General features: G+C 42.9%; 1 non-coding gene across 1 annotated transcript; it reads right to left on the minus strand.

Annotated features, from left to right (window-relative positions):
* Positions 1-3,710: 3,710 nt before the first annotated feature.
* TRNAI-UAU (transfer RNA isoleucine (anticodon UAU)) lies at positions 3,711-3,804 on the minus strand. The gene is made up of 2 exons: positions 3,767-3,804; positions 3,711-3,746 (listed from the first exon to the last, which is right to left on the minus strand). It is a non-coding gene; the product is annotated as a tRNA-Ile (tRNA).
* Between the last annotated feature and the right edge of the window lie 6,776 nt (positions 3,805-10,580).

Consider the following 10,580-nt stretch of genomic DNA (forward strand, 5'->3'; position numbering starts at 1 on the left):
AACTACCAATAGGGAGACCTATGTAGGGGGGACTACCGATAGAGGGATCTATATACAGGTGGAAACTACCCATAGGGGAGCCTAATTATGGGGGGCAAACTGGCAAACTAACTACAGAGGGTCCTATATACAGGATGTAAACTACCTACAGCGGGGGGGGGGGGGGGGGGGGGTTCAACATACATTGGGTATACTACCTAGAGGTTGGTCCTATATACAGGGGGGAAATACAGGGGGCAACTATCTGTAGGTCTTTGTCTTTTTTCAATCTTATTAACTATGGTACTATGAGGTAGGACTCAATAGTGCAATGTGCAATGTCACTTAAACCTAAAGGGGGCAGATCTGGGGGCAAGAGGGATAAGAAAATAAACTGAGGGTAGTTAATAAGTTAATAGAGTAAACCTGCTGACAGATGTGGCTTCTCTCCAGCTTTGGGCCCAATCGCAACTGCAACCCCTGTAGCTATGCCTGTGCTGGGGCCACGGATGTCCGTACAGGGGAAAAAATGACATTAACCCCTTAAGGACTCAGGGTTTTTTCCGTTTTTGCACTTTCATTTTTTCCTCCTTACCTTTTAAAAATCATAACCCTTTCAATTTTCCACCTAAAAATCCATATTATGGCATATTTTTTTTGCGTCACCAATTCTACTTTGCAGTGACATTAGTCATTTTACCCAAAAATTCACGACGAAACGGAAAAACAGATCATTGTGCGACAAAATCGAAGAAAAAACGCCATTTTGTAACTTTTGGGGGCTTCCGTTTCTACGCAGTGCATATTTCGGTAAAAATGACCCCTTATCATTATTCTGTAGGTCCATACGGTTAAAATGGCACCCTATTTATATAGGTTTGATTTTGTCGTACTTGTGGAAAAAATCATAACTACATGCAGGAAAATGTATACGTTTAAAAATGTCCTCTTCTGACCCCTATAACTTTTTTATTTTTCCACGTACAGGGCGGTATGAGGGCTCATTTTTTGCGCCGTGATCTGAAGTTTTTATCGGTATGATTTTTGTTTTTATCGGACTTTTTGATCACTTTTTATTCATTTTTTAATGGTATAAAAAGTGACCAAAATACGCTTTTTTGGACTTTGGAATTTTTTTGCACGTACGCCATTGACCGTGCGGTTTAATTAATGATATATTTTTATAGTTCGGACATTTACGCACGCGGCGATACCACATATGTTTATTTTTATTTACACTGTTTTATTTTTTTTATGGGAAAAGGGGGGTGATTCAAACTTTTATTAGGGAAGGGGTTAAATGGCCTTTATTAACACTTTTTTTTTACATTTTTTTTTGCATTGTTATAGGTCCCATAGGGACCTATAACACTGCACACACTGATCTCCTATGCTGATCACTGGCGTGTATTAACACGCCTGTGATCAGTGTTATCGGCGCTTGACTGCTCCTGCCTGGATCTCAGGCACTGAGCAGTCATTCGTCGATCGGACACCGAGGAGGCAGGTAAGGGCCCTCCCGGTGTCCTGTAAGCTGTTCGGGACGCCACGATTTCACCGCTGCGGTCCCGAACAGCCCGACTGACTAGCCGGGATACTTTCACTTTCGCTTTAGAAGCGGCGGTCAGCTTTGACCGCCGCTTCTAAAGGGTTAATAACACACATCGGCAAAGGGTTAATAACACAAAAATAGGCAAGTCTATTCTTACTGTGTACACTGAAATCAGAATTTCTGAATTGCAGCAGAATCCCATTGATACCTATGAGACTCTGCTGCTGCTGCGGAATCTCCATGTGAAATTCTGATGCAGAATCCCGCACAGAAATTCTATTGTGTGAACATAGCCCGACTGGTTGGGATCTTCCTTCCAAATGTTTCCTGCAGCTTCCTCGCTCCCTCACACATGGAATCAGGAAGCAAAACTTTTCATTCAGAATATTGCACTAGAATATGGGGCCTAGTATTGTCTAAAAATAAAGAATCTGGTTAATCTAATCTAAGTTCTAGCCCTATATCCCCTATGTCCCATATTTTAGCCACGCCAAGTCGTGAATTGTTACGTTACTTGGCTATTTAGGAGTTAGGGCCCATCCACACTATGGTATTTCCTCATGGAAATTTCCGGGTGAATTCTGCTTGCAGCAGCCTCCCATTGATTTCAATGGGAATCCGCTGCACAGTTCACACTGCGAAGTTCCACAATCCTTAGACTATGTTGACACGGCGGAATTTACTGCCCATTGATTTCAATGGGATTCCGCAGTCCCATTCAGACAGCAGAATTTCTGCGGCGAAAATTGCACTTTAGGTATTCCGCAAAAATACAAGCCCCGTCTTTAGCGGAATTCCTTGGCGGAATCCTATTGAAGTCAATGGGGCTTGAATTTTGGCAGAATTCTGTTTTCCTAGAACACAGAAATTCCACCATAATTCTGCCATCTGAAGTATTAGAGGGGTCCGATAAATCAAGATGGGGGGCCGAAGGTCTCCTTACCTGCCTCCTGGGCTGTACCAATCATCCTCTGTTCTCTGGCAGACCATAGTTGTAAATCACAGATAACATTGATCAGGGCTATGCCAATGCGTAGCACAGAACAGTATTAGCAATCAAAATATTGCTTTCAAAAGTCTCCTATGGGGATATAAAAAAATGGGAAAAAAAAAGGAAAGCTAAAGTGAATAAGCCCCATCCCGAATAAAAATAATTCCCCTCTTTTCCCATTTTACAATTACAAAAATGTAAAAAAAAATAATAAATCAAACATCCGATCTATTAAAATATTATGTTAATGAGCCCGTACGGTGAACGGCTTAAACGTAAAAAAAAATTACCAAAGTCCAAATTTGCTGATTTTTGGTCAAATCACCTCCCCCCCCCCCAAAAAAAAAATTTTAAAAAAATAAAAAGTAATCAAAAAGTGGTACTGGTAAAAACTACAGATCACGCCATAAAAAATATGCCCCATATATAGAAAAAACTAAAAAGTTATAGGGGGTCAACTTTAAACATGCTAGTTCTGTTTACAAATTTTGAGTTTTTTTTTTTAAGTAGTACAATGATAGAAAAGTGTGTAACCAGGGGTATTGTTTTAATCGTATTGACCCACAGAATAATAAAGCGTGAAAATGAGACCCTCCAAAATTAGCAAAATTGCGATTTATGTTTCAATTTTCCCAAACAAATAATATCTATATCTATCTATCTATCTATTTATAATTATTATCATTATTATATATATATATATATTTATATTTATTTATTTATTTTTTTTTTTTGCTGTCCATTTTATGGTAAAATGACTGATGTCATTACAAAGTACAATTGATCGCGCAAAAAAAACAATCCCTCGTGTGGATCTGTGGATGGAAATATAAAAGAAAAATAAAATAAAACAAAAATGAAAATTGGCCGTGTCTTCAAGGGGTGAAAAAAAAATCAGCTGTTGCAAAACTACAAGTCCCAGCATGCCCGGACAGCCAAAGGCTGTCCGGGCATGCTGGGAATTGTAGTTTTGCAACAGCTGGAGACACCCTGGAAAACACTGGCGCATCCTATCATTTACATCTGTGCTCTGCACACTGTGGCACTCTATAGCTGTAATGACTACAACTCTCAGCATCACAGTGTATTCTAACCACTACCATCCACAGAATAATTTGCATTACACCAGAGATATAAAGCACAAGACACAATAATAAAATGAATGAGAAAAAAAAAAAAAAAAACATGTGCTCCAGGTGAGGCTCGAACTCACAACCTCGGCATTGCTTTGCATTGTACTGCTGTATAAGTACCGCGCGCTAACCGATTGCGCCACTGGAGCCCTCACATGTTTTGCTGCAGAACGCTTCATCAACCTTCACAGAGGGTGGGTCAGTGACGTCACAGGCCACGCCCACTGTCTGAGCACAGCATCCTATGTCAGACGTCGGTTCAGGAATCCAGGAGTCAGTGATCGAGCCGCCCCTCCCCCTTACTCTGTGCGGCGCCGTGTACTGTCATCTGGGAAAGGTTTATTATTGTGACACTGACCCCTAGTGGCGAGTCGTGGTAACGGCTGTATGGCTGCGGCAGCCATTGGGCTGGACACAGACTGTACGGTTTATTTACTGGTTATCGCGCGCCATGCTGGTAGCCATAGAAACCCCAGAACACGCAACATGAAAAAGCCGGTACAAAGGCTGCCCCACCCACAAATGGCCACATGACCATGCCCTTATAATACTGACAGTCATAGATATCCCCATAGCAACCTCAGCCTCATGTGCCCATAACAGTGCCAGCTGCAGGTACCCCCATAACAATGGCAGCCATAGATATCCCCATTGCGACCCTAGCCTTGTGTGCCCCATAACAGTGCCATCTGCAGGTGCCCCCATAACAATGGCAGCCATAGATATCCCCATTGCGACCCTAGCCTTGTGTGCCCCATAACAGTGCCAGCTGCAGGTGCCCCCATAACTCCTCTAGCTATAGATGTTCCCGTAGCAAAGCAATAGGTGACCCCCCTCCCCCATAACACTGCACCGCACATGTGCCACCATAACATTAGCAGCGGCAGGTACCCCCCATAACACTGTACCACACATGTGCCACCATAACATTACCAGCTGCAGGTGCCCCCATAACACTGTACCGCACATGTGCCCGATAACAGTGCCAGCTGCAGGTGCCCCCATAACAATGGCAGCCATAGATATCCCCATTGCGACCCTAGCCTTGTGTGCCCCATAACAGTGCCAGCTGCAGGTGCCCCCATAACTCCTCTAGCTATAGATGTTCCCGTAGCAAAGCAATAGGTGACCCCCTCCCCCATAACACTGTACCACACATGTGCCACCATAAAATTACCAGCCGCAGGTGCCCCCATAACACTGTACAGCACATGTGCAACCATAGCATTACCAGCCACAGGTGCCCCCATAACACTGTCAACAGATTTCATCATATTACAGCTGGCCATAGAAGTCCCTGAGTATGTGCACAGGCAGAACCAGCGTGAAAGGAAACAGAACCAATTGTCCTGGCAAAAAATATGCAGTGTTACCATAGAGATCCCACTGATTACAATGGGATGACATGTCACTTTACTGTATGGTTATGGGATGACATGTCACTTTACTGTACGATTATGGAATGACATGTCACTTTACTGTACGGTTATGGGATGACATGTCACTACTGTACGGTTATGGGATGACATGTCACTTTACTGTACGGTTATGGGATGACATGTTACTTTACTGTATGGTTATGGGATGACATGTCACTTTACTGTACGATTATGGAATGACATGTCACTTTACTGTACGGTTATGGGATGACATGTCACTACTGTACGGTTATGGGATGACATGTCACTTTACTGTACGGTTATGGGATGACATGTCACTTTACTGTATGGTTATGGGATGACATGTCACTTTACTGTACGGTTATGGGATGACATGTCACTTTACTGTACGGTTATGGGATGACATGTTACTTTACTGTACGGTTATGGGATGACATGTCACTTTACTGTACGGTTATGGGATGACATGTGACTTTCCTGTATGGTTATGGGATGACATGTCACTTTACTGTATGGTTATGGGATGACATGTCACTTTACTGTACGATTATGGGATGACATGTCACTTTACTGTACGGTTATGGGATGACATGTCACTTTACTGTACGGTTATGGGATGACATGTCACTTTACTGTACGGTTATGGGATGACATGTCACTTTACTGTACGGTTATGGGATGACATGTTACTTTACTGTATGGTTATGGGATGACATGTAACTTTACTGTACGGTTATGGGATGACATGTCACTTTACTGTACGGTTATGGGATGACATGTCACTTTACTGTATGGTTATGGGATGACATGTAACTTTACTGTACGGTTATGGGATGACATGTCACTACTGTACGGTTATGGGATGACATGTCACTTTACTGTACGATTATGGAATGACATGTCACTTTACTGTACGGTTATGGGATGACATGTCACTACTGTACGGTTATGGGATGACATGTCACTTTACTGTACGGTTATGGGATGACATGTCACTTTACTGTATGGTTATGGGATGACATGTCACTTTACTGTACGGTTATGGGATGACATGTCACTTTACTGTACGGTTATGGGATGACATGTTACTTTACTGTACGGTTATGGGATGACATGTCACTTTACTGTACGGTTATGGGATGACATGTTACTTTACTGTACGGTTATGGGATGACATGTCACTTTACTGTACGGTTATGGGATGACATGTGACTTTCCTGTATGGTTATGGGATGACATGTCACTTTACTGTATGGTTATGGGATGACATGTCACTTTACTGTACGATTATGGGATGACATGTCACTTTACTGTACGGTTATGGGATGACATGTCACTTTACTGTACGGTTATGGGATGACATGTCACTTTACTGTACGGTTATGGGATGACATGTCACTTTACTGTACGGTTATGGGATGACATGTTACTTTACTGTATGGTTATGGGATGACATGTAACTTTACTGTACGGTTATGGGATGACATGTCACTTTACTGTACGGTTATGGGATGACATGTCACTTTACTGTTCGGTTATGGGATGACATGTCACTTTACTGTACGGTTATGGGATGACATGTTACTTTACTGTACGGTTATGGGATGACATGTTACTTTACTGTACGGTTATGGGATGACATGTCACTTTACTGTACGGTTATGGGATGACATCTCACTTTACTGTACGGTTATGGGATGACATGTCACTTTACTGTACGGTTATGGGATGACATGTCACTTTACTGTACGGTTATGGGATGACATGTTACTTTACTGTACGGTTATGGGATGACATGTCACTTTACTGTAAGGTTATGGGATGACATGTCACTTTACTGTACAGTTATGGGATGACATGTCACTTTACTGTACGGTTATGGGATGACATGTCACTTTACTGTAAGGTTATGGGATGACATGTCACTTTACTGTACGGTTATGGGATGACATGTCACTTTACTGTACGGTTATGGGATGACATGTCACTTTACTGTACGGTTATGGGATGACATGTCACTTTACTGTACGGTTATGGGATGACATGTCACTTTACTGTAAGGTTATGGGATGACATGTCACTTTACTGTACGGTTATGGGATGACATGTCACTTTACTGTACGTTTATGGGATGACATGTCACTTTACTGTACGGTTATGGGATGACATGTCACTTTCCTGTACGGTTATGGGATGACATGTCACTTTACTGTACGGTTATGGGATGACATGTCACTTCTTTACTGTACGGTTATGGGATGACATGTCACTTTCCTGTACGGTTATGGGATGACATGTCACTTTACTGTACGGTTATGGGATGACATGTCACTTTACTGTACGGTTATGGGATGACATGTCACTTTACTGTACGGTTATGGGATGACATGTACTGTACGGTTATGGGATGACATGTCACTTTACTGTACGGTTATGGGATGACATGTTACTTTACTGTACGGTTATGGGATGACATGTACTGTACGGTTATGGGATGACATGTCACTTTACTGTACGGTTATGGGATGACATGTCACTTTACTGTACGGTTATGGGATGACATGTTACTTTACTGTACGGTTATGGGATGACATGTCACTTCTTTACTGTACGGTTATGGGATGACATGTACTGTACGGTTATGGGATGACATGTCACTTTACTGTACGGTTGTGGGATGACATGTCACTTTACTGTACGGTTATGGGATGACATGTTACTTTACTGTACGGTTATGGGATGACATGTCACTTCTTTACTGTATGGTTATGGGATGACATGTCACTTTACTGTACGGTTATGGGATGACATGTCACTTCTTTACTGTACGGTTATGGGATGACATGTTACTTTACTGTACGGTTATGGGATGACATGTCACTTTACTGTACGGTTATGGGATGACATGTCACTTTACTGTACGGTTATGGGATGACATGTACTGTACGGTTATGGGATGACATGTCACTTTACTGTACGGTTATGGGATGACATGTCACTTTACTGTACGGTTATGGGATGACATGTACTGTACGGTTATGGGATGACATGTCACTTTACTGTACGGTTATGGGATGACATGTCACTTTACTGTACGGTTATGGGATGACATGTTACTTTACTGTACGGTTATGGGATGACATGTCACTTCTTTACTGTACGGTTATGGGATGACATGTACTGTACGGTTATGGGATGACATGTCACTTTACTGTACGGTTGTGGGATGACATGTCACTTTACTGTACGGTTATGGGATGACATGTTACTTTACTGTACGGTTATGGGATGACATGTCACTTCTTTACTGTACGGTTATGGGATGACATGTCACTTTACTGTACGGTTATGGGATGACATGTCACTTTACTGTACGGTTATGGGATGACATGTCACTTTACTGTACGGTTATGGGATGACATGTCACTTCTTTACTGTACGGTTATGGGATGACATGTCACTTTACTGTACGGTTATGGGATGACATGTCACTTTACTGTACGGTTATGGGATGACATGTCACTTTACTGTACGGTTATGGGATGACATGTCACTTCTTTACTGTACGGTTATGGGATGACATGTCACTTTACTGTACGGTTATGGGATGACATGTCACTTCTTTACTGTACGGTTATGGGATGACATGTCACTTCTTTACTGTACGATTATGGGATGACATGTCACTTCTTTACTGTACGATTATGGGATGACATGTCACTTCTTTACTGTACGATTATGGGATGACATGTCACTTTACTGTACTGTACAGTTATAGAGTTTTAGGATGACATATGTGACCATAGTGAAATTAAAAACAACATCCAACTTGGAAAGAAAATAAGTACATGGAAAAAAAAAAAAAAAAAAAAAAAAATATATATATATATATATATATATATATATATATACACACCTTTACAGGGACCCTAGTAAAAAAAATATGTATTTTATTTCATGAAATTAATGACAAAGATTCAAATTTGCTCTGAGAATTAACCCTTTAAGGACCCAGACCATTTTCATATTGAGTACCAGGGCATTTTTTGCACATCTGACCACTGTCACTTTAAGCATTAATAACTCTGAGATACCGTATTTATCGGGGTATACCACGCACCGGCCTATAACACGCACCCTCATTTTACCAAGGATATTTGGGTAAAAAAAGTTTTTTACCCAAATATCCATGGTAAAATGAGGGTGCGTGTGTGCGCGTGTATACCCCGATATACCCCCAGGAAAGGCAGGGGGAGAGAGGCCATCACTGCCCGCTTCTCTCCCCCTGCCTTTCCTGGGGTCTAGAGCGCTGCTGCCGGCCCTTCTCTCCCCCTAGCTATCGGCGCCACTGCCCGTTCTGTCCCCCTGACTATCGGTGCCGGCGCCCCATTGCCGGCACCGATAGCCAAGGGGAGAGAAGCGGCGCCGACAGCCAGGGGGAAAGAAGGGGCAGCGGCACCGATTGCCGGCGCCGCTGCCCCGTTGCCTCCCCCCATCCTCGGTGGCATAATTACCTGGGTCGGGTCCGCGCTGCTGCAGGCCTCCAGCGTGCGTCCCCGGCGTCGTTGCTATGCGCTGCACGGCGCGGCGCATGACGTCAGTGCGCCGCGCCATGCATAGCAACGACGCAGGGGACGCACGCCGGAGGCCTGCAGCAGATCGGACCCGTCCCAGGTAATTATGCCACCGGGGATGGGGGGAGGCAATGGGGCAGCGGCACCGATAGTCAGGGGGACAGAACGGGCAGCGGCGCCGATAGCCAGGGGGTGAGAAGGGCCGGCAGCAGCGCTCTAGACCCCAGGTAAGGCAGGGGGAGGGAAGCGGGCAGCGACAGCCTCTCTCCCCCTGACCTTTCCTGGGAGTGTATCGGCGTATAACACGCACATAGACTTTAGGCTAAAAATTTTAGCCTAAAAAGTGAGTGTTATACGCCGATAAATACGGTACTTTTACTTTTCATCCTGATTCTGAGATTTTTTCAAGACATATTCTACTTTATGTCAGTGGTAAAATTTTGTCGATACTGGCATAATTTCTTGGTGAAAAATGCCAAAGTTTGATGAAAATTTGGATTTTTTTTTACTTTGAAGCTCTCTGCTTATAAGGAAAATGGACATCCCAAATAAATGTTATATTGATTCACATATACAATGGGGGATATTTATCAAAGTTGTCTATGTCCCGCATCAATATAGACCAAACTACAGAGGGTTAGTCTGGTCTATTGTGCACCTAATTTATCAAATGGCGCACGGCTCTTGATAAATTCTGTGCACAGACAGCATGATCTATGGTTTAGTCTATATTTAAACCTGCTCCAACATGGTCTGACATTTCGGCGTACTTTCAGCCTATGCGGCTTGACGCTGAAAAGTCGCTTTTGATAAATTCAGCACCAATGCATTTTTCAATGCATTTCAGTCTAAAATAGACTAGCATGCATCATGTTCTAAAAATCCTCTGGAGCAAAAGTCGCAGAAAAGTCGCACATATTTAGACTGCGACTTTCTGTGAGACAAATTTAG

The sequence above is a fragment of the Hyla sarda genome, chromosome 3 (assembly GCF_029499605.1).
Source record: "Hyla sarda isolate aHylSar1 chromosome 3, aHylSar1.hap1, whole genome shotgun sequence".
NCBI classification, from domain to species: domain Eukaryota; kingdom Metazoa; phylum Chordata; class Amphibia; order Anura; family Hylidae; genus Hyla; species Hyla sarda.